At 37.5% G+C, this 25,682-nt stretch overlaps 1 pseudogene; it reads right to left on the bottom strand.

The window, feature by feature from the left end:
• The window catches only part of LOC109095498, a 143,355-nt pseudogene that overhangs the window by 37,049 nt on the left and 80,624 nt on the right, over nucleotides 1-25,682 (bottom strand).

The following is a 25,682-nucleotide window of genomic DNA, read 5'->3' as shown; positions in this document are numbered from 1 at the left end:
TTTAGCGCTTCTGTGAACAGAAACACTCTGTTAGTGCAACTAAGCAAATGAACAGAAACAAAGCCCACAAGTGCTGAAAACCTTCTTTCTCTGTTAGAGTATGATTGTTTATACATAAGTTAAGACTAAAGCTTGCCCACATTACAGGTATTTTCTAACATCTTAAATGAAATGTTTTTTGCAATGCAGAAAACAGATTTCAGTGAGTTACTAGTTTTATGATCATGAACTTATGTTTGAGCTTCTAAGCGTAAAACTCTCAGTTTAGATCTTCTGTGAATAGAAACACTCTGTTAGTGCAACTAAGCAAATGAACAGAAACAAAGCCCACCAGTGCTGAAAACCATCTTTCTCTGTTAGAGTATGATGGTTTGTACAAAGTTAAGACTAAAGCTTGCCCACATTATAAGTGTTTCTAAAAATCTTAAATGAAATGTTTTTGCAATGCAGAAAACAGATTTCAGTGAGTTACTAGTTTTAGGATCATGAACTTATGTTTGAGCTTCTAAGCGTAAAACTCTCATTTTAGCGCTTCTGTGAACAAAAACACTCTGTTAGTGCAACTAAGCAAATGAACAGAAACAAAGCCCACAAGTGCTGAAAACCTTCTTTCTCTGTTCGAGTATGATTGTTTATACAAAGTTAAGGCTAAAGCTTGCCCACATTATAGGTGTTTCTAACATCTTAAATGAAATGTTTTTGCAATGCAGAAAAACAGATTTCAGTGAGTTACTAGTTTTATGATCATGAACTTATGTTTGAGCTTCTAAGCGTAAAACGCTCAGTTTAGCGCTTCTGTGAACAGAAACACTCTGTTTGTGCAACTTAACAAATGAACAGAAACAAAGCACACAAGTGCTGAAAACCATCTTTCTCTGTTAGAGTATGATGGTTTGTACAAAGTTAAGACTAAAGCTTGCCCACATTATAGGTGTTTATAACTTCTTAAATGAAATGTTTTTGCAATGCAGAAAACAGATTTCAGTGAGTTACTAGTTTTAGGATCATGAACTTATGTTTGAGCTTCTAAGCGTAAAACTCTCAGTTTAGCGCTTCTGTGAACAGAAACACTCTGTTAGTGCAACTAAGCAAATGAACAGAAACAAAGCCCACAAGTGCTGAAAACCTTCTTTCTCTGTTAGAGTATGATGGTTTGTACAAAGTTAAGACTAAAGCTTGCCCACATTATAGGTGTTTCCTAACATCTTAAATGAAATGTTTTTGCAATGCAGAAAACAGATTTCAGTGAGTTACTAGTTTTATGATCATGAACTTATGTTTGAGGTTCTAAGCGTAAAACGCTCAGATTAGAGCTTCTGTGTACAGAAACACTCTGTTAGTGCAACTAAGCAAATGAACTGAAACAAAGCCCACAAGTGCTGAAAACCTTCTTTCTATAGTTAGAGTATGATTGTTTTGTACAAAGTTAAGACTAAAGCTTGCCCACATTATAGGTGTTTCTAACTTCTTAAATGAAATGTTTTTGCAATGCAGAAAACATATTTCAGTGAGTTACTAGTTTTATGATCATGAACTTATGTTTGAGCTTCTAAGCATAAAACGCTCAGTTTAGCGCTTCTGTGAACAAAAACACTCTGTTAGTGCAACTAAGAAAATGAACAGAAACAAAGCCCACAATTGCTGAAAACCTTCTTTCTCTGTTAGAGTATGATGGTTTGTACAAAGTTAAGACTAAAGCTTGCCCACATTATAGGTGTTTATAACGTCTTAAATGAAATGTTTTTGAAATGCAGAAAACAGATTTCAGTGAGTTACTAGTTTTAGGATCATGAATTTATGTTTGAGCTTCTAAGCGTAAAACGCTCAGTTTAGCGCTTCTGTGAACAGAAACACTCTCTTAGTGCAACTAAGCAAATGAAAAGAAACAAAGCCCACAAGTGCTGAAAACCTTCTTTCTCTGTTATAGCATGATGGTTTGTACAAAGTTAAGACTAAACCTTGTCCACATTATAGGTGTTTCTAACACCATAAATAAAATGTTTTTGCAATGCAGAACACAGATTCTAGTGAGTTACTAGTTTTATGATCATGAACTTATGTTTGAGCTTCTAAGCGTAAAACGCTCAGTTTAGCGCTTCTGTGAACAAAAACACTCTGTTAGTGCAACTAAGGAAATGAACAGAAACAAAGCCCACAATTGCTGAAAACCTTCTTTCTCTGTTATAGTATGACGGTTTGTACAAAGTTAAGACTAAAGCTTGCCCACAAAAAATGTGTTTCTAACATCTTAAATTATATGTTTTTGCAATGCACAAAACAGATTTCAGTGAGTTACTAGTTTTATGATCATGAACTTATGTTTGAGCTTCTAAGCATAAAACGCTCAATTTAGCGCTTCTGTGAACAGAAACACTCTGTTAGTGCAACTAAGCAAATGAACAGAAAGTAAGCCCACAATTGCTGAAAACGTTCTTTCTCTGTTAGAGAAAGTTGGTTTATGCACTAAAACTAAAGCTTGCCCACGTGAAAGAGGTTTCTACCATGTGAAATGATATGTCATTTGCAATGCAGTTTCATGCTCATGAACTTATGTTAGAGCTACTGAGCATAAGCCTCTTAGTTTAGCGCTTCTGTGAACAGTAACACTGTTTTTGCAACTAAGCAAATGCACAGAAAGAAAGCCCAAATGTGCTGAAAACCTTCTATCTCTGTTAGAGAATGATGGTTTGTACAAATTTAAATCTAAAACCTTCCCACATTAAAGATGTTTCTAACATCTTAAATGAAATGTTTTTGCAATGAAGAAAAACATTAAGCATTAGACGCTTAGTTTAGCGCTTCTGTGAACAGGAACACTCTGTTAGTGCAACTAAGCAAATTAACAGAAGGAAAGCCAAAAAGTGCTGAACACCTTCTTTATGTTTTATAAAGTTGTTTTAAAAATGAAATGTTTTTGCAATGAAGAAAAACGGATTTCAGCGAGTTACTAATTTTATGATCATGAACTTATATTATAGCTTCTAAGCATAAGATGCTTTGTTGAGCTTTTCTGTGAACAGTCACACTCTGTTAGTGCAACTAAGCAAATTAACAGAATGCAAGCCCACACATGCTGACAACCTTCTTAAATTGTTTTAGAAAGATGGTTTAATTTACTTTTAAGCATAAAGCTTGCCCACATTAAAGATGTTTCTAACATCTTAAATGAAATGTTTTTGCAATGCAGAAAACATTTCAGTGAGTTACTAGTTTTATGATCATGAACTTATGTTAGCGCTACTAAGCATTAGACGCTTAGTTTAGCGCTTCTGTGAACGTTAACACTCTTTTAGTGCAACTAAGCAAATGAATAGAAGGAAAGCCCACAAGTGCTGAAAACCTTCTTTATCTGTTTTGGAAAGTTGGTTTATGCACTTTTAAGCCTAAAGGTTGCCCACATTAAAGATGTTTCTAACATCTTGAAATGTTTTTGCAATGCAGAAAACAGATTTCAGTGAGTTACTAGTTTTATAAACATGAACATTAACTTATATTAGAGCTTCTAAGCATAAGACGTTTAGTTTAGCACTTCTGTGAACAGTAACACTCTGTTAGTGCAACTAAGCAAATGAACAGAATGCAAGCCCACGCATGCTGACAACCTTAATCTTTATAGCTAAATTTGGTTTAAGCACTGTTAAGACTTAAGCTTGCCCACGTGAAAGATGTTTCTACAATGTGAAATGAAATGACATTTGCAGTGCAGAAATAAAGATTTTAATATGTTCTCAATTTTAAGCTCCTGAACTTGTGTTAGAGCTTCTAACCATAAGACGCTTAGTTTTGCGCTTCTGTGAACAGTAACCTTCTTTCTCTGTTAGAGAAAGCTGGTTTATGCACTGTTAAGACTAAAGGTTGCCCACCTGAAAGATGTTTCTCCATGTGAAATTAAATGTCATTTGCTATGCAGAAAGACAGATTTTAATGTGTTAGGTGTTTAATGCCCATGAACTTATATTAGATCTTCTAAGCACAAGAATGTTTAAGTGATTCTGTTAACAGTAACTTTATGTTAGTGCAACTAAGCAAATGAAGAGAATCCAAGCCCACATATGCCGAAAACCTTCTTTCTCTTAAAGAGAAAATTGTTTCATGCAATTCTAAGATTAAAGCTTTCCCACATTAATGTTTCTAGCATGAGTATTGAAATGTCATTTGCAATGCAGAAAGACAGATTTTAATGTGTTAGGTGTTTAATGCCCATGAACTTATATTAGAGCTTCTAAGCGCAAGAATGTTTAAGTGATTCTGTGAACGGTATCTTTATGTTAGTGCAACTAAGCAAATGAAGAGAATCTAAGCCCACATATGCTGAAAACCTTCTTTCTCTTAGAGAGAAAATTGTTTCATGCAATTTTAAGACTAAAGCTTTCCCACATTAATGTTTCTAACATGAGTATTGAAATGTCATTTGCAATGTAGAAAGACAGATTTTAATGTGTTATGCGATTCATGCTCATGAACTGATGTTAGATCTTCTGAGCACAAGAATGTTAGTTTAGTGATTTTGTGAACAGTTACACAATGTTAGTGCAAGTAAGCAAATGAAGAGAATCCAAGCTCACATATGCTGAAAACCTTCTTTCTCTTTAAGAGAAAGATGGTTCATGAAATTTTAAGACTAAAGCTTTCCCAAATGAAAGATGTTTCTAACATGAGTATTGAAATGTCATTTGCAAAGCAGAAAGACAGATTTCAATGTGTTAGGCGTTTTATGCTCATGAACTGATGTTAGATCTTCTAAGCACAAGAATGTTAGTTTAGTGATTCTGTGAACAGTTACACATATGTTAGTGCAACTAAGCAAATGAAGAGAATGCAAGCCCACATATGCTGAAAACCTTCTTTCTCTGTAAGAGAAATTTGGTTTATGCAGTTTTAATACTAAAACCTTTCCACATGAAAGATGTTTCTAACACGAGTATTGAAATGTAATTTGCAATGCAGAAAGACAGATTTTATTGTGTTGGGCGTTTATGCTCATGAACTTATATTAGAGCTTCTAAGCACAAGAATGTTAGTTTATTGATTCTGTGAACAGTTAGTGCAACTATGCAGTTTAAGAGAAAGCTGGTTTATGCACCTTTAAGACTAAAGGTTGCCCACATAAAAAGATGTTTATAACGTGTAATGAAATGTTATTTGAAATGCAGAAAGACAGATTTTAATGTGTTAGGAGTTTTATTCTCATGAACGTATGTTAGAGCTTCTAAGCACAAGAAGGTTAGTTTAGTGAACAGTTACTGTTCTGTGAACAGTTACTCAACGTCAGGTGTCCTTCACACTTAATGCAGGCAGTATCTGAAGAGTGGCTTACTCAGACTTTTTATACTACTTTTTGGGAAACTCCATTTCAATATCAGTCTCTGTGAATCATGTCTGATTGCAGGATGTCATTCCTTCTTCTCCTACAGTGTGATCTTCTTTTAGCACTCTTGTTTTGTCTTGTTTGTTGTACCTCTGCTTGTGGTTTTAAATCTTCTCTTCAACCCTGCACCCTCTTAGTAACCTTTGTGATTAGTTACACACAGTTTTCACACCTCTTTTACAGTATAAACACAGGAAGCCATGCGCATTTATCTAAGATCTGCATAAATATAATTTAATGCATTTTAGGTACTTTCATATTCAAGCATATATGGCATCAACTCAAATGCAAGCAAAATAAAATACCATTGAAAAAAGTAAATAGCAATATTATTATCCATATCCAAAACACCCCCTTCTTGCTATTTTCTGGTTCCAACACATTTATTACTCTCTCATTTTCATTTGCATATAAATTTCAAAAGTATTGGTGTTTTTGTTAAACTTCAGTAATTCTATGTAGACATCACATTTTATAGTCATCTTCATTTCTCAATAACGTTCATGTACTCTTTAATCCAAATTTTCCCCTTTTTTGGTCTCAACACATCTTCTCTAAGCACCATATCTCTTTTAATACCATGTTGGGGTCAATTTTATGTTAAAATTCTTAAAAACTTCTTATGGTACCTTCAGTGTAAAGCATATACAAAAACTTGGTTTCTCCCCTTTTTCTTATTCAATGTACATTGTTTTACCCCATCATATTACATTTCAGTTTTTTAACAAATGCTTTTACTTATTTCAATAATTTCTACTTTTCCTTTTCAATATTCAGTTACTTTCATCACGATTGCTTAACACATCCAGTGTATAAATTTCCTATAATTAAAATCACACATTTCCCTTTAAATTACATCAATTTATACATTTTTTCCATATTCTAACTGACATTTCTTGTCCATTTCTAGCCACCTTATATTTTTCTGTACCAGAACCTCTATTTCCAGGGTTCTTTGGAGCTCCTAAAAACATCATATATGTTATAACCAAAGGTATAATACTCGTTGTTGCAACCACTCCTAATATTGATTGCTACACTTATCCATTTAAAGTTATCATTTTCCATTTTTTCCATCTGCTATTAGTAAAGTTTTTCGTAATCTGAACTACTTCTACTATTATTTAGACCACTACTACCACTATGCACTACTTCTTCTGTAATCATTGCATACATCCATATTACAGGTAAGTAATAACTAACTATACATGATGCCAAGCTATCTCACCAACCCATACAAGTTTTTCTAAGTAAATAAACAGCAAACATTTTTAGCCAGTGTCTGAGTATTCCATTAAAACCTGTCAATTCTCCCACTAATAATATTCCTATTACTGTTCCTACTATCAGTAACACATACATATCGTAAATTATCCATTTAATTGCTTTCATTACTGTATTCAATAACTCTTGTCCTACATCTATCACTGTAGTTACTGTTTTTTTCCAATCCTTTTCCCACTAATAGGATAATTATCCTTGGGTAATTCTTTCACCTAAATCTTTCCAATCTTCAGTAGTCCACTGCCTATATCCTGCATTCTTTTCAGCATTATTGGAATCTTACAACCATGCAATACCAAGGGTACGGTGGCATTCATCTTCCTTGTTTCTGATCATTGAAATTCCACATACATAAATACGGGTAAGGTTGTTGTAATCCTTTTTGTTAACAACCTATTAAAGGGGTCATATGACGTTGATAAAAAGAACATTATGTTGTGTATTTGGTGTAATTCAATGTGTTTATGCGATTCAAGTTTAAAAAAACAATATTTTCCACAAAATGTACATTATTGCTGCTCCTCTATGACCAGCCTTTCTGAAATGCGTCGATTTTTACAAAGCTCATCGTTCTGAGGTGTGCTCTGATTGGCCAGCTACCCAGTGTCTTGTGATTGGCCGAATACCTCAAGCGTGTGATGCTGTCTCCTGGCACGACAAGACAAAACCAATAAAACCCATTAAAAATGAGTCATTTGTTGCATCCAGTGGGGACATAATTACTGATTATAATTAATTTTATCAAAACTGTATCTACTACATTTCACAAATCTTCTTGTTATATTTTTTTTCTGCCCTACTTTCTTCTTTCAGTTTCTGTGAAATTAAGATAATTAATGATTTTAGTTCTTCTATATGTCTGTCCCAATCTCTATTATTACAGTTAGCTCTCATCCATTCTTTTATTATTCCAACTGCGCTTTTTGTCAATTCCATTGCTCTCCGGAATATAACGTAATACTTTCTTTAATCCAGTGTGTTTCTCAGTCAGCCAATTTCCTAATTCATCTCCAAAAAATTAAGATCCATTGTCCACTCTGACCGATTAGAGTCTTCCCCAAGCTTTTAATAATTCTTCAACTGCCTTAATTATTATTTTTCCACTTGACTCTTTCAGAGCTTTAGATCAATTTTTTTTTTTCAGTGTAACCATCCCTGGCATATATTTATTTCCTAATTTGGTTTTAGGATTTAGTGGTCCTGCGATGTCCATTGACCATTCTTCATTAACCCTTTGTAGTGTTATACACCCATAATCATTTCTTAATGTCTATCTGTAGCCTTTTCTCATACAGTTTTGTGACATTCTGATATTTTTTCCTCTAATTTGGAATATGTACTGTATTTTATTAGCACTTAATAGTTCCCCCTTTAGTTTACGCTTGGTCATGAATTTTTCCTTTAATGTTGTTATCTACTTCTCGAATTTCAACTATTCTCCTCATTCTGACTAATTTATCAATTTCATTATTTCCAGCTGCCATCTCACTTCCATCTTCACTATGTCCCATTTAATGTATAACAGTAAGGTCTGTTCCTATTATATCCTGCTCTATTTCCTTCCAGATATCTTGTGTGCTTCATGGGTTTATATATATATATATTTATATATATATTTATATAACCATTTTCTTTCCAGATGTTCCAATACTCATTTATTCCTGCTTCAACATATTTACTGTCTGTAAATATTATAGCCTGTTTTATGCCTAATTCTCTTAATTTGTTTATTGCTTCTGCCATAGCCTTAACTTCTGCTGTTTGTGCTGTTTCATTTATTTCTCCCTTATATCTAGCTTTCTCCTGTCCTCTCTTTTTTACTAGCTATCTCCAGTGTGCCTGTTTATCTTTAACAGTTTTAGAATCATCTGTATAGACTACTGTACTTTTTACATAGCCTATTTTTTTTTCTTCTGACACTTTTTCTGCTCCCTGTGTCTAATTTTCTGATCTGGGTAAAAGCATGTCTCCCCATCTTTCCCATCTTGTGGTCTGGGCTTTCACTTTATTCTTACTCAAGTGTGCCATCCCTGGATCATCAGTGTTAACAAACATAGTCTTTCCTCTTTTAATTCTGGATATATTTTACTCAAAGCTGCTAACTTCTTTTCAGTTGGTGCAAACTTTTTCTCTGGATTTTCCCATGATCCTGTAATTATTGTAATTAGGATCTGTTCCTAGATCAATTTTCAGATTTTTCTCATCTATTCTTCCTTCCAGCTGTCCTTAGTCTAATATTCCTCGTTTCATTCTCTGTAGTGCCTCACCAGCTTCACTTCCCCAATTCAAAATTCCTCCTCTTATTGCAGCATATATTGGTTTTGCCATTTGCCTGTATCCCAGGATTTTATCTTGTACATACCCCATTATCTGTTGATCTGTTACCTTCTGTATGGTTTTGTCACTCTGTTCAGGGCTTTAAAATTGGTCACTAACCTAGACATTCCATCTGGTTTGGGTACTAAATGGATCAAACTATTAGTTATAGCTCCATTTACTTCTCGTATAATTCCTTGTTCCTCCAATTCTTTAATTGTTTCTTTCAGTGCATCCCATCCTTTCTTATTAATGGGATATTGTATCTGTAGTTTATGTATTCCTCCTTCAATCATATTTGTATATTTCTCACTAACTTTCCCACAGTCATTTTTACTCTCTCCATATGGGGTTTTACATAAAGCTTTCATTATTAATTTTTTTCCTAATTTTGACCCCTTCATTCCTTTTTCTATTCTTTTCATCGTACTTGCATGCATATATTTGCATGTTTAACTTTACCAATGGCGCAGTCATGGTTTTGGGAGATTGGAGTGCTCTTTTTCCCAAAGTGGAGATTTTAAGGTATTAAACTTGTGGGAAATTTTAATGGTACAAGGACCTTTCATGCCACTCTCTCATTCCCATGTCATAACCCATTTAAATGTTACTTATACTATACATCCTAAATATTGTATGGTGTAAAATATACAAGAACAAGTGAACTATGAGAATCATTCAGAACAGTGGTTCAACCTTGGCTGTGAAATACCATAAACATTTTATATCTAGCTCAGACCAAATTTATTGTAACAGAACCAATTACAGAGTTAACAGAGTTAAAGAGTTTTTAGGGTTTTGCTGTGCACCTTCATTATCTTTCTCCTCACAAAGTTCTCCCAGAAGCTGCAAGAAGTGAGGGCATTGCCTTTGTCTTCTCTTAATCTTAATTGCAGCAGCATAAGATCAGATCCTGTAGCTCCTTGAATAAGCTGCTCAACTCTGGAGATCTTTTTAGAGATCTTTCTATCCTTCATTCCCACGTTTGTTTTTTTTTTGTTTTTTGTTTTTCAAGCGCTATATAAATAAAGGTGACTTGATTTGACTTGACTTGGGAATACAGCATCTTAACCTGGCTTTTGTCTCAGCAATTGAAAGTCAAAGCACAGGACTTCACCTGACTTAGATGCCAAGAGGAATGGCATCTACTTTCTACTCCATGGCATTCACATGACACCATCATGTAGTTTGCTCCTACTTATTTCCTCTCTCACTCACATTCTACCACTGGCTATGATTGTTGTTGAAAAAGTCTTCTTTTCTTTTTAAAAAGACTCGTGAGTCAAGAAGTTCAGGATGCCAAAACTTAAGACAATTGGTAAAGACAATAAAGCAGAAATGCCTGCAGAACATCTGACCTCACTCGCAACTCAGACCTTTACAGTTTTAACCAATTATGTCACTACAGGTGTCCCTGCTTATTCTTTTTAGAATTTCCCCAGTGTTCCTGACACTGTTTTTCATTACTCTACTAACTTGTATCTAATTGTGGCATTCTGCCAGCTTCTTTGTCTTCTTCTTCTTCTTCTTCTCGTCTGGAGAGTGTCAGCGCCGTTCATTTCAGAAAGATGACAGCTATAACATCAACAATTTAAACTTTTAAAAAATAAGCTGAGCTGAAAACTCACTTTCAGTCAGCAGCGAGTGTTTGAAATAACGCGATCCGATGTGGATTATAATCATCATAAAAGGCAAAAATATTTATAAGTGATGTAAAAGACTATGCACGCTAAACATTAACGTTACCATAATAAATGGTAAATGCAACCACTTGGAGAAATCAGACGTCAGCTTCTTATTCTCTATCCACAATTGTGTATTTATTTAGTAACATATTTTATCTGTCATAAGTCCCGTCTCGAGAGTTTAGCTCCGCGTAGCATGTCATCAAAATATAATAATGATTTTTGTTCGGGAGCTTTTATAAAAATAGTTATTATCATTCATTCTAAATGTGACGTATATAGGCTACTGTGGCTACAAATAAACAGAAACAGCCTCGACTGAATAAGCAGGCTATTTTCATAAGCGTTAGAAATAAATAAAATAGAAATACATTTATTTCTGTGTGATTAATTTTGAGTCCTGATGAATTGATTCATTATGCTCAATGTATCACTTATAGTAAAACATCGATGATTTTGAATTTGAATATTTAACAAAGCATGCAAACATAAGGCCGCTGTTATCGTGTTCGTTTTGTGATCGCGCTAGTTCCAGTGACTTATTTCTTAGTTTTCTGATAACTTCTCTTTGTTGGTCAAACGATGGGGTTGCATGACGTTGTTCCTGAGAGGCGTGTAAAGGGCGGGTTTTAGTGACGCGCAGCGGAGCTTCTGGCCCGACTGTGGAAACGCTGCGCTATTCTGGCCTCGGTGCTACTGGCCCGAGGCTATTAGCCCCGCCCGGCCCGTTTTAAGCCCTGGCTCGCAATGGCCCGACAGTGGAAATGCGGCTATTGAGTGAATGGTGAACTTACAATGCCCTAGTTTGGCCTACATTCTAGTTGGTCTATTTTTAAAAATGCCAAAACATTTGTATAATTTTCAATTATACCACAAAGTGATCAGAGCATGATCATACTAAGAGTGTGTGTGTGTATGTATGTGTGTATGTGTGTGTGTGTGTGTGTGTGTGTGTGTGTGTGTGTGTGTGTGTGTGTGTGTGTGTGTGTGTGTGTGTGTGTGTCTGTGTGTGTGTGTTTTGTACCATAGAGCTGCTGAAGTGGAAAAAGTGTGGGTCATAGTGACCTGAGATCTAAAGGCTTACAGGCCTAAAGTTCCCTGGTTTTGCATCCAGGTTATTTTACAAACATATATTTCTCTAATAAAACTAAAGTATATGATCTCCTGCAGAATTTTTTGAACGAACGCTACACTATATTAAACTATATACAAAATTAATTCAACTTGTTTTTGGCTATATGTGTATTTTCCATCAGCTCACCCTATTTACCCTATCAGCTCAGTATGATTAACAATAACTACGACTGTTGCTTTAATACAAGAAGGTATTGAGTCCTTTTATAATTCACTTACTCAAGGATACCATCAGCAAGAGATAGCTGGGAGAGCGGCCCTGCTACTATCTTCTTATAGACCTAATTTTTTTCCCCAAGCCCTGGTAATTCTAACAACGGCTATTATACAGTATTCTAAGATTATCAGAGTTCACTAAATGATAAATGGACAAAGCAATTCATATGAAAAAAGATCAGTTATTTCAAAATATTTTTATTTTTCCAGACACCTGGGGGGAAAAAGTTCTTAAGGAAGTTTCTTATTCTTCTTAAGGAAAATTTGATTCTTTAAAATCTAAAAAAAGGTTAAAAAAAAATTGACGTGACCCATACTCAGAATTCATGCTCTGAATTTAACCCATCAAAAGTGCACACAAACACAGCAGTGAACACACACACCCGGAGCAGTGGGCAGCCATTTATGCTGCGGTGCCCGGGGAGCAGTTAGGGGTTCGGTGCCTTGCTCAAGGGCACCTAAGTATTGGTATTGCCATTCCGAGATTCAAACCCACAACCTTAAGGTTAGGAGTCAAACTCTCTAACCATTACACCACGACTTCCCCCGTGTTGGAAAGCTGTGTAGAATAGAAGTGAAACTTCATTTTAAAGCATGTTTTCAGCATATTTTTCCAAATATTGAGCACAGCTCCAGCACATGGAGCTGCAAAACTGGAACACTGACATATATTGCTAATGGAGGAGAAAGTGAGCAATCAACAGAGCAAAAATATCTTAACTGGTACAAATCATTTCAAGCAACAAAAAACAGTGATAATGTTGCACACATATAACACAACACAAGATGACATTCTTCAGAATCAGAGGTTGCTTAGAGTACGAGTAAGACAAGCATAACTTTTAATTTTCACATATGCTCACATTTTTCCAAATCAACCTCAGTTTTCAAACTGTGTTTATGTCACCATCCCAAGTGAATTTTACAGTAAAATACATAAAAAGAAAACAGGAACAATAAAAGAAGCTCTAGCAAAAAGGGCACCTAAAGAAAATAAGAGAAAAAAAAAATATTGTAAACACACAACACTACATATCACAGCATAAAATGACACATTCTGAGCCATGTATAAGAAGGCATACAAATAAATATTTGTGTAACTTATAATTTTTCAGCAATAAAATAAAATGCATACCATCCAATGTAACACTGGCACAGGTTTTCATGTTAAGTTGCTTGTTTGACGAGCAGCTCCACTTGAGTTGGTACGTCCAAATTCTCATCATGTGAAAAGTCTCGTCCTAGAAGAAGTAAATTCACATAAATCCATTATAATTTGTTTTACTAGCTGTTGATTTCTGATAATGAATGATAGTGCTAGAATTGTGTAATATGTCACTTAGAAATGTATGTGTTAGTTCTCTCTGGTCAGAGAGTGAATGAATTTTGCTCACCAGTTAGCTTGTCCCGCACCCTGTTGATAATTTGGATGCTTTCTTGTTCAAGGCTTGAGGCTGCACAAGGCCATCTCCAACTGAATGAAGAAAATAATAAAGCAACATTTTCAATTATGAACATACTGAAAAACACACATCCTGAAACCTAATCATTAAGCAGATTCTTCTTGATGATTCCTTTAAAACATTTATGGCTTAATTATGTTGGCTTGAGAATGCCAAATCTTGCCCATTGGCAAGGCAAGGTTTACTGCTACTCACAAAAATGCGCTTTGATATGTTCACCACATAAGGCAAAATTTACAAGGCAAACATATCAAAGTGCATTTTCGTGAGTATCAGCATAGTAAAGAGTGTAAATAAGTGTTTATTTTTTAATTATTAAGACCCATTAACTGCTGTTTAAAATCCACCAACTTCACAGCACTATTTATGCAATTCTAATGGCTGAAAAAGACTTGTTATTATACCCAATATTGTTTCAGATGCAGTTTCTGAACTAAAGAATTCTCCCTAATTTCCAACATGAATTGTAATCATATGATAGCATGTTATTCGGTTAGTTTTTATTTAATTATTGAAGCATTAAAAGGTTTGTTTTACTTTAGTTATTTGAATGTTGACTATAATTGAAAAAGAATTTGGTTTCAGGTAAACGTAAATGATCAAATGGTGATTGAAATAATGATAAATGCATGTTGATTTCACACAGCAATGCATCTAAAAATATATATTTTCTGGTGAAAGAGGATGACCCATGGTGGTACTGACGAGAAAGAAGCCATGGTGGAATTTTGAGCCCAAATGACAAGAGGTAACATTGGCAGATGTGGAGGCCCAAGCAGAGTCTGATGGACTGAGAGATTAGGTTATACAGATGGACCAGGAAACCAAAGCGGAGACATGGTGAAGCCAGGGAACCGGAGTCGACAACAGTGTGAGGACAGAGGTGAAGCGGGAGAAATGGAGGAGCCAGATGGTGCTGCAGGGGTGGAGGAATGAGGCGCAGCCAAAGGTCATGAAGTCCATGGCGACACTGACCAAGATAAGACTGATGGAGCCTGAAGGACAATGTTCCCTGGTGGAGCTGAGAGACCAAGGCGGAGCAGACTGGTTGATGGGCCAAGTTGGAGCTGAGGGCTTAGAAGGAACAGGCAGAGCCAGGGAAGAATCCCCATGTCATGGCAGAGCTGGTCCCTTGAAGCTCCAAGGCAAATCCGGGTTGAATGGGGACCGATCCAAAGCGCAGAAAGGAGCCAGTGAATGGCAAGACCAAAGGAATGGATGGCTTTGGTGGAGCAGGCAGGAGAGCAAGGTTCGGTGTGAACCTTGTTGGGTTAGGAGACAGGCTTGGTGTTATACTGGACCACTGGCAATCAAGTGGCAATGAAGAACAGACTGTGTTGGATGTGACCAGTAGCAACAAAGACAACTCTGTGCAACATGGGACCAGTGGTGATGAAGAACAGACTGTGGCGCATGGGACTTCCAGAGGCAAAAGAGGTTCATGGGCGGGAACTAGTGGGGAAAGTAATATTCATCTTCCTTTTGTTTGAGTCCAATGATGAAGAAGAAGATAGGCAAAGTTGTTCAAATAGTTTATTATTTGATGATCGCATTACTTTACATATGTAATTGCTTGTTTCTGCCTTTTGTTTATTATGTGCTAGCAATAGTTTTTTAAAGCCGGATGGATTCTGTTTGAGATTTTTTTATCGTTCATCGGCTGGAAAAAAAACAAACAAACACATTTTGACACATTAGTTAAGGTAACGCTTTGGTTACACTTCCATAACACTGTATTTAAAAATGCTTAATTCAGACCAAAATAACTTTATATAATAATCATGACTTCTGAGCTTGTAAATTAGAACCACCCAGGATGACTTGAAATCAGAATGACTTTAAAGACTGTCTTCAAGGACTTACTGAATGAGTGAATTGACTCAGGCACTGTAGTCACAGACTTCTTGTGGGTTGTTTCTCCCAGGTCAATACTCTCCATGGCTTCTACATGAAACATACCAAAAAGACACCACAAAAATGTATCTATTACTAAGAACATGCATTAATTTAGGTGGAAATTCCAGATGAGTACATTAGAAGTCACACCATAATGTCAGTTTGTCTTTACGTGACTGTCTGAAATGTGTGTATATAAAAGCATCATTTATGGTAAAGCAGTGTGAACTAAATCTTGGGAACAACTTTTGGTAACACTTTCTATGAAGCCCATATTTATAATACATTATAAGGGTATTAAGGCATTATAATGAATGCATAATTCATTATAAAAAAAGCATAATATGTTATATCATCTTATAAATAATCATAACAACAATAATATATTATAATACTTAAGCATTTGTGGTTATAAGATAATGATTATTTAATTTACCATTTGTGGCCTAATGGTTAGAGAGTTTGACTCCTAACCCTAAGGTTTTGGGTTCGAGTCTCGGGCCCGCAATACCACGACTGAGGTGCCCTTGAGCAAGGCACCGAACCCCCAACTGCTCCCCGGGCACCACAGCATAAATGGCTACCCACTGCTCCGGGTGTGTGTTCACAGTGTGTGTGTGTTCACTGCTGTGTGTGTGTGCACTTTTGATGGGTTAAATGCAGAGCATAAATTCATACTTGGCTGTATGTCACATCACTTATAACACACAATGAACTCCATATTAAATCTACTTTTACATTTATAATGGACTAAATATATTGACACAGGGAACTACACTGCGACCAAAATGAAATGCCATTGCGACCCTAATTTTTATGGGGTCGCAAATGTATCACTGATTATTTTTGTACCTACCTTATGTTTTAGGCAATATGCTATGATTTACTATGAGCATTTATTAGTCAGAAGATAGATAGATATAGTCAGATGATAGAAAAAGTCAGATGATAGATAGAGTCAGATGATAGCTAGCTAGATAGAAATAGTCAGAAGATAGATAGAAATAGTCAGATGATAGATAGATGAGTTTGAATGTGTTAGAAATTACATAGAAGGGAAGTCTGAGTCTAATGGGCTTCAGTGTGTTTAAATTTGAATTTTGACAGTTGGAGTTTGACGGAATGTTCAGTTGAGCCAAGACTTTAATTCAAGAAGAGCTGGGCTGAGTTTGGAGTCTGTAGAGTCTAGTTGGAGTTAGAGTTGATAATTTAGTCTCAGAATAATAATAATAATAATAATAATAATAATAATAAGTTTAAATAGTAGATGGGTAAGTTGGCTTTCTCAAGCCAATTTAATAAGAACAATCATTAACACGCAATATATAACAGTGTTGTCAGACACAAACGGGAACTCAGAATTTTGGTGATTGTGAACGAGTAGGCGTGGCGTGTGGAGAGGGTGTAGGTTGTGACTACATGACAGTACCCCCTCCTCCACGGGCGGCTCCCGACGACCGGACGAGATGTTGACGATGGGGTCTGCCACGACCCCGAGGAGCTGGACGATCTGGGTGTTCCTGATGGAATTGGGTGAGTAGAGTAGGGTCCAGGATGTCGTTGCGGTTAACCCAGCATCGTTCCTCGGGGCCGTAGTCTTCCCAGTCCACGAGGTATTCCAGCTGTGGACCCCGTCGTCTGGAGTCGAGGATGACCCGTACCCAGTAGATGTTTTGAGTCTCATCGATGGCAGGAGGAGGTACCGCATCATCACCAGACTCTGTGGAGGGAGGAGATAAAGGGTCAGTGTGAGGTTTCAGTAACGAGACATGGAATGAAGGTGAGATACAGTAGTTAGCAGGGAGGTTGAGTCTGTAGGTTACTTCGTTCAGCTGCCTCTCGATGGTAAATGGACCAATATACCTGGGACTCAGCTTACGGCAAGGCAGCCGGAGACGGATGAACAAACCTCCTGGCCCGGTTGGTACTGCGGAGTGGGACCTCTTCGGGTGTCGGCTTGTTCCTTGTCTCCGGACTGCCTGTTGGAGATGCACGTGAGCCGAGTCCCAGACCCTCTCACTTTGCTGGAACCAGTGGTTGACAGCTGGAACCTCGGAGGGCTCACCCGACCAGGGGAAGAGAGGTGGCTGATTGCCCAGGACACATTGGAACGGGGTGAGCCCAGTGGTGGTTTGACGGAGTGAATTCTGTGCGCATTCAACCCAGGGTAGGTATTGGCTCCAGCTGTCCTGGTTCTGGTGGCAATACAGTCTCAGGAATCTCCTGACTTCCTGGATTTTACGCTCAGTCTGGCCGTTGGTTTGAGGATGGTATCTGGAGGAGAGACTGATGGACAACCATAGGAGACGGAAGAAGGCAGTCCAGACGTGTGAGATGAATTGGGGGCCTCTATCCGAGACAATGTCTTCTGGGAGTTCGAAGTGGTGGAAAACTTGATGGAAGAGTGCTTCTGCCGTCTGTAGAGCAGTAGGCAGACCCTTGATGGGAATGAGTTTGCAGGATTTAGAGAATCGATCAACCACGACCAGGACGCTTGTGTAACCTTGGGATGGAGGAAGATCGGTCATAAAGTCTACTCCAATGTGCGTCCAGGGTCGCTCGGGGATGGGCAGAGGCACAAGTTTCCCTTCTGGTAGCTTTCTAGGGGTGTCAGCAACGGCACAGATGGAGCATCCTTGCACATATCGAGAGACGTCCCGAGACATGGAGGGCCACCAGTAGCGTTGTTTCAGGAGCGAGAGGGTCCTTCTCCTGCCTGGGTGTCCAGAGCGCGGGGAGGTATGGGTTAAGTCCAAGAGGGGCTGGCGATGGGTTGGGGGAACGTAGAGACGCCCCTCTGGACCTCCCGGTGGAGCTGGGTTTTGTAGGTTCTCATTAGTAATCTGTTGGTTGATGGTCCACTGAATCGGGTTAACAAGCACGGCTGGAGGGAGAATGGGTTCAGGAACGGATGGTTCAGGATCGGCTTGGTAGGGCATCCGCTCTACAGTTCTTGTCACCTGATCTATAGGTGACCTTGAAATTAAATCGGGTGAAGAAGAGAGCCCATTGGGCCTGGCGATGATTCAAGCATTTGGCTTCTCTGAGATACTCGAGATTGCGATGATCAGTAATGATTTGGAAAGGTTGCTTGCATTTGTTGGCAGCGGTGCATTTGTTTCCCAGAGGGGTTGAGCCCATTGTAGTGCTCGTCCAGAGAGAAGCGAGATGATGAATGCAACGCGACCGCGTTCATTCTGGAACAGGTGAGTGTTGGCCTTGATGTTCAGCAAGCACTGAAGCAAAAAGCCACTGCAATACTCCACCGCGCCGCTGTATGTCACTGGTCGGGCCACGGGACTGGCAGAGGCAGCTGACGAAGTAGTCGTTGTTGCAGGTGGCTGCTGGAGTGCTTGCTGTGCGGCCGTGATTATCTCGGGAGGAACATGGGTTAGGCTCGTCGTGGGTTGTGGTAGTGAGGACCGTACAGCGTGAACCAGTGCAGCAAATGGATCCGTGGTGCGGTCCCCGCCTGTGTCCGGAAAGCTCTGCATATGGTCTGACAAACTGTCAGACACAAACAGGAACACAGAGGTAGGTGAACGTATTAGCAGTATTTATTGTAACAGAGGTTTCAGACACAGGTGAAGCAACAGGAATAATCTTGACACGAAGAAGGTGGTAACTTACTTCTGGTTGTGAGGTATGTAGATGACTGAATCAGAAGACGGCACAGAGGAACTGACGAGGAAGGAACAATGGGTATCCAGGGGAACACCACAGGTAGCGAGAGTTCAGGTAAGTACATGTAGGTTGATGCAAGATCAGACGAGGAGTAAGGGGAAGTGATAGTCCTTATATGAGAGCCTGGTGATGATGAACAGGTGCTCAGAATTCTGGTGATTGTGAACAAGTAGGCGTGGCGTGTGGAGAGGGTGTAGGTTGTGACTCCGTGACAAGTGTCATATGTATACACATTTTTCCCAAAATGTTCTTGCGACCCTGTAGCAAATCTTCCATGGTCTGGTAGTGGGCTGCGACCCGGTGGTTGGGGACCTCTGTTATAAATCATCATACTCTTAAAAGCTTTAACCACAAATAAGTAAATATTATTATGTTCTTATGAATATTCATAAGATGATATAACATATTATAAGGTTTTTTATAATGCATTATGCATTCATTATAATGTCTTAAGAATACCCTTAAAATGTATTATAAATATAGGCTTCATAGAAAGTGTTACCCAACTTTTTTTCTGTAATCTCCCTGCTTAACAATTTTACAGGGGAATTTACCTTACGATAACACTATTCATTGGAATGGGGATAAAGTCAAAGACTCACCAACAGACTTTCCTGTCGTGTAGGAGTCAGTTCTGGTCCTGGAGCGCTTGTTTCCTTTGCTGTAGGAGAGAAAAGAAACATCCAGTTACTTGACAAACTTTACTTTTTTCACAAACAAAAGGCTGACTATCAACCTAACATCAATATTTTAGGTTGATATTTTCCGATAAATTAAAAATTAATAAACTTAAATGGTATAAATGTTAAAAAAAAAACAAAAAAAACAATAAAAACAATAAATTCCTTTTGACATTTCTATTAGCTAGTGTATCTACTGGTCTGGGTATTGGTCACTAGGGCACCAACAGTGTGTCAGACTCTGTCTTGTGTTTCCCTCCCTCTTGTGACCATATTTGGATTTCCTGTTCCTGTCCTTGTTTAGTTCTAATCATTAGATTATTAGTCCCTAGCCGTGTGTTTTTAATTATCTAGTTTACTCCTCGTTTAGTTCTAGTACTTAAGCCCTGTGTTTCCCTGTCTTTGGTGTCCGGTCTTTAATGTCATTCTGTGTTTCCAACATTCCCTATGTGTTTGGAGCAATAAAATCTGTTATTTGAGGAATTCCTTGTCTCCTCGTTTCCTGCTCAAGAGAAGTGTGACACAGTGTTGTCAAGTAATGCATCAAAAGTCTTTCTATAAAACACATTTTCTAATGACCTTACGTGAATTTAAAATACATCACAAAACATGCTGAGTAACCGGTACATTAGCTGTAATTAACATCGACACACATGGCAATTTATTGGATTAAAACTAAACTTGTTTATAATAACTTATGATTGCGATCTAATATGGATTTTGGTTATTATAATTATATAATTACTTATTACTTACTGATGAACCGTATAGTTAAGTAATAATATTACTTTTGAAAAGAGTAATGAGCCCATCACTGGATTTATAAATATATTAACTACATTTGTCTACTGTTAGACAAAATGTGTCAGGACCCATTTATTGTCGTAATCATTCTTTTGATTTTACATTTTCACATAGAATCAATGAAATTGGTGACATCTCAGATCATTGTCTTGATTTTTGTATACTCTGTTACAAATATGGCACAACTATCACTTCTAGGACCTTGGTGGATTTGCCATCTTTTTTTTCCAGATGACCACAGCATAAAGGTGTTTTGTAATACAGTAGTGGCCCATAGAACAACATCAAGCAACGTTACATGGACCTTTCACAGACATGTCTTCTAAACACAGAACATTACCTCATCCACATCGACCGTACTATTTGAGAGGCAGAAGCCTTTTTCCATGCTGCTGCTTTCCACTATTTGTTTTTCGACCATATCATGCCACATGTGGACCTCCTCTATTGCCAAAATTCCATGAGGACACAAATTCTGTCCATATCAAACATCTCAGGCATATCATCCAGCAGCTGCAGCAGAACATACAAAAAAAATCGGGTAGCAGATCCATTTCTAAATTATAAATCAGTACAAGTCCATGTTACACTGGAATTTTTAAAAAAAAAATTATTTTATTTTAATATTTTAGGAATGGATTCTCATAGATATTTTTCTTTAAAAAATGCATTGATTCACTACAGGAGGCCTTTATTCACTTTTATTCACCCCCTGGAGCCATGCGAGTCATTTTTCATTTTGGATGGATGCGCTTCATGGACTTCTTTTGGACTACCGAATGAAAACACCCGCCCACTGCCATTATAAAGCTTGGAAGAGCCAGGACATTTTTTAATATAACTTGTATATAAGTCATATACACTAAGATTGCCTTTGAGGGTGAGTAAATCGTGAGCTAATTTTCATTTTTGGGTGAACTAACCCCTTAATAGTCGACTAAATGCAATTCGGCGAGAAGAGGCTGAGTCAACCAAAGTTGTATTAGTTGGTTTGCCAGCTAACTCCAACAGTGGTGAAGTCACACAGTCTGTGACAGACTGATCATTAACAGCTGGTCCTTGTGATAATTGGGCAGGACATTCAAATGTTTGCCTATCAAACATTTTGCTTTTGCACAGTAAAAACAAAAACAAACTGTTCTTTCTGCCATATCACAATTTGTTTAAATACAAGTCCATGTTACACTGGATTTTTTATTTTTTATTTTTTTTTATTTTAATATTTTAGGAATGGATTCTCATAGATATTTTTCTTTAAAAAATGCATTGATTCACTACAGGAGGCCTTTATTTACTTTTATTCACCCCCTGGAGCCATGCGAGACACTTTTTTTCATTATGGATGGATGCGCTTCATGGACTTCTTTTGGACTACCGAATGAAAACACCTGCCCACTGCCATTATAAAGCTTGGAAGAGCCAGGACATTTTTTAATATAACTTGTATATAAGTCATATACACTAAGATTGCCTTTGAGGGTGAGTAAATCGTGAGCTAATTTTCATTTTTGGGTGAACTAACTCCTTAATAGTCGACTAAATGCAATTCGGCGAGAAGAGGCTGAGTCAACCAAAGTTGTGTTAGTTGGTTTGCCAGCTAACTCCAACAGTGGTGAAGTCACACAGTCTGTGACAGACAGATCATTAACAGTACTTAAGTACTGCCCAATTCCTTGTGATAATTGGGCAGGACATTCAAATGTTCGCCCATCAAACATTTTGCTTTTGCACAGTAAAAACAAAAACAAACTGTTCTTTCTGCCATATCACAATTGCGTGTCACAAATATGAACCGAAAATCAGCATAGAGGTTACTTGCCTCACAGACAGGAGAAACATACCTATTTCATTCTGCACCACTTTGTTTAAATAAGATTACTGTAGAGGTCCTGACATTATTTTGGTGGCAGGCTTTACTTTGAAAGGTTCAGATGAACATATATCATATTTAATTGTAGTGGGAAGAGTAACAATCAGCTGAGCATTAGCTGATGCTGGCTGTCACGTCATGGTCTGCCTGAACTACGTTTGAGCTCCATTCATCACTCAAACGACATAAAAAGCTTTTTTACTTTGAAATGAGCCAATTCCAAATTGAAAACAAATACATAATTAAATCTCTAATTATGTGATGCATATGGAAGGTGCATTTCTCTCTAAATGTGCATCCACTGTACTGTGGAGATGTCGAGACAGCATCATCAGCTTTAGTCGACACTGACTATGAAAATGCAAATTCATTAATAAATAATAAAAATACATCCATGCTATTTTTTGCTGACACATACATAGTCATTATTGCTATAGCAGCAACAATGAAAACTCTAATCTCTGTGGTTAGCACAAAAGGTTATGCAACAGCCGCCGGCTCATGCCATGTATTAACTGCATTGTCAAGATTAGAAGGTTATCTGACTCATAGGCTCACAAAGGTCTCACAACCTCCCCAGTGTCTGACCTTGCACAGTGTATGCCCATCTTAAGACATAACAGGATTGTGTGGCTCTGCTATTTTAAAGTCTTTTGAATAAAAAGGAAAAGTTGTGTGCTCACTGTCCATAAGCCTCCAGTTGAGTAATGGATCGTGCCTCCAGCACGGCCATGACACTGTCCCTGTGTTCCCGAAGTACCTCCATCACCGTGTGACATGTAATCCGGTAGTTACCATCCAGTCCGGTCACCTGAGAGTTAACATGATCTGTTAGGCAGCCAATATGCTATTAATATGAATGCTAGTTAATAGTTATCCCTATTTTTCCCAGTATCTAGAAGAGTTACTAGTTAAGGCAAGGTGGAAAAAAACATTTTACACTTCAACACTCCAAATACACCCCCATGCAATAGATCATCTTACCTCCATGGCATTGGTTAACATCTGGGTTAATCTAAAAGGTATTTACTCAGGGAATTTTTCAAAAAGTGAAACTTGTATATTATATTCATTCATTACACACAGACTGATACATTTCAAAATTTTTATTTCTTTTAATTTTGATGATTATAACTGACAACTAAGGAAAATCCCCAATTCAGTATCTCAAAAAATAGAATATTACTTAAGACCAATACAAAGAAAGGATTTTTAGAAATCTTGGCCAACTGAAAAGTATGAACATGAAAAGTATGAGCATGTACAGCACTCACTACTTAGTTGGGGCTCCTTTTGCCTGAATTACTGCAGCAATGCGGCGTGGCATGGAGTCGATCAGTCTGTGGCACTGCTCAGGTGTTATGAGAGCCCAGGTTGCTCTGATAGTGACCTTCAGCTCTTCTGCATTCTTGGGTCTGGCATATCGCATCTTCCTCTTCACAATACCCCATAGATTTTCTATGGGGTAGGCGAGTTTGCTGGCCAATTAAGAACAGGGATACCATGGTCCTTAAACCAGGTACTGGTAGCTTTGGCACTGTGTGCAGGTGCCAAGTCCTGTTGGAAAATGAAATCTGCATCTCCATAAAGTTGGTCAGCAGCAGGAAGCATGAAGTGCTCTAAAACTTCCTGGTATATGTTTGCGTTGACCTTGGACCTCGTAAAACACAGTGGACCAACACCAGCAGATGACATGGCACCCCAAACCATCACTGACTGTGGAAACTTTACACTGGACCTCAAGCAACATGGATTGTGTGCCTCTACTGTCTTCCTCCAGACTATGGGTCCCTGATTTCCAAAGGAAATGCAAAATTTACTTTCATCAGAGAACATAACTTTGGACCACTCACCAGCAGTCCAGTCCTTTTTGTCTTTAGCCCAGGTGAGACACTTCTGACGCTGTCTGTTGTTCAAGAGTGGCTTGACACAAGGAATGCGACAGCTGAAACCCATGTCTTGCATACGTCTGTGCGTAGTGGTTCTTGAAGCACTGACTCCAGCTGCAGTTCCTCTCTTTGTGAAATTTTCCCACATTTTTGAATGGGATTTGTTTTACAATCCTCTCCAGGGTGCAGTTATCCCTATTGCTTGTACACTTTTTTCTACCACATCTTTTCCTTCCCTTTGCCTCTCTATTAATATGCTTGGACACAGAGCTCTGTGAACAGCCAGCCTCTTTTGCAATGACCTTTTGTGTCTTGCCCTCCTTTTGCAAGGTGTCAATGGTTGTCTTTTGGACAACTGTGAAGTCAGCAGTCTTTCCCATGATTGTGTAGCCTACAGAACTAGACTGAGAGACCATTTAAAGGCCTTTGCAGGTGTTTTGAGTTAGCTGATTACAGTGTGGCACCAGGTCTCTTCAATATTGAACCTTTTCACAATATTCTAATTTTCTAATTTGGGATTTCCCTTAATTGTCAGTTATAATCATCAAAATTTAAAGAAATAAACATTTGAAATATATCAGTCTGTGTGTAATTAATGAATATAATATACAAGTTTCACTTTTTGAATGGAATTAGTGAAATAAATCAACTTTTTTGATGATATTCTAATTCTATGAACAGCACCTATATATATATATATATATATATATATATATATATATATATATATATATATATATATATATATATATATATATATATATATATATATATATACACACACACACACACACAGTCATAAACAAACAAAACTACTGCATGTTTAAATAAATTACCTCAAAACAGTCCCCAAAATCAGTATGCAGTATCTTTCCACTGAGCCTGTCCAACATCAGATTAGAAGGATGCCTGTGGTTGGAGGAAAAAATGATTATGTATGGTATATATAATGAATGAATAAACTAGTTGTAAGTGTTGATAAAAAAGCAATAATGCCAATTTAGTCTGTACCTGTCCCCAAGCCCTAAGATATAACCAACCATGGACATGACAGCTAGTGAGCGGGTGTAGTTGGTCCTCCTATCAAACCAAACCTGTACAAAGAGGTAGGCATATTTATTTTATAAATTAAAATAATAAAAAACTAATTGATAGAATCTCATTTTGTTTTTAAAACAACTACTGTACATTTCTGTAGATAAAATGGTAAATATATCTACAACTGTAAAATTAAATGGAATATAAATTTCAGCACTAACAGAAAAAGTAACTTGATACAAGTAACTTTCATACAAAATCTCTTGATGAAATATCCATGTTAAATTTTACGGCAAAATCAAAGAGTTCCCTATCTGTCGGTCACTACGAGTTATGTCGAATGACATATGGGGTC

This window comes from Cyprinus carpio, chromosome B8 (assembly GCF_018340385.1).
Source record: "Cyprinus carpio isolate SPL01 chromosome B8, ASM1834038v1, whole genome shotgun sequence".
Taxonomy (NCBI): Eukaryota; Metazoa; Chordata; class Actinopteri; order Cypriniformes; family Cyprinidae; genus Cyprinus; species Cyprinus carpio.
Note: the sequence above shows the minus strand (reverse complement) of the source record. Positions and strands in the feature narration are given on the sequence as shown.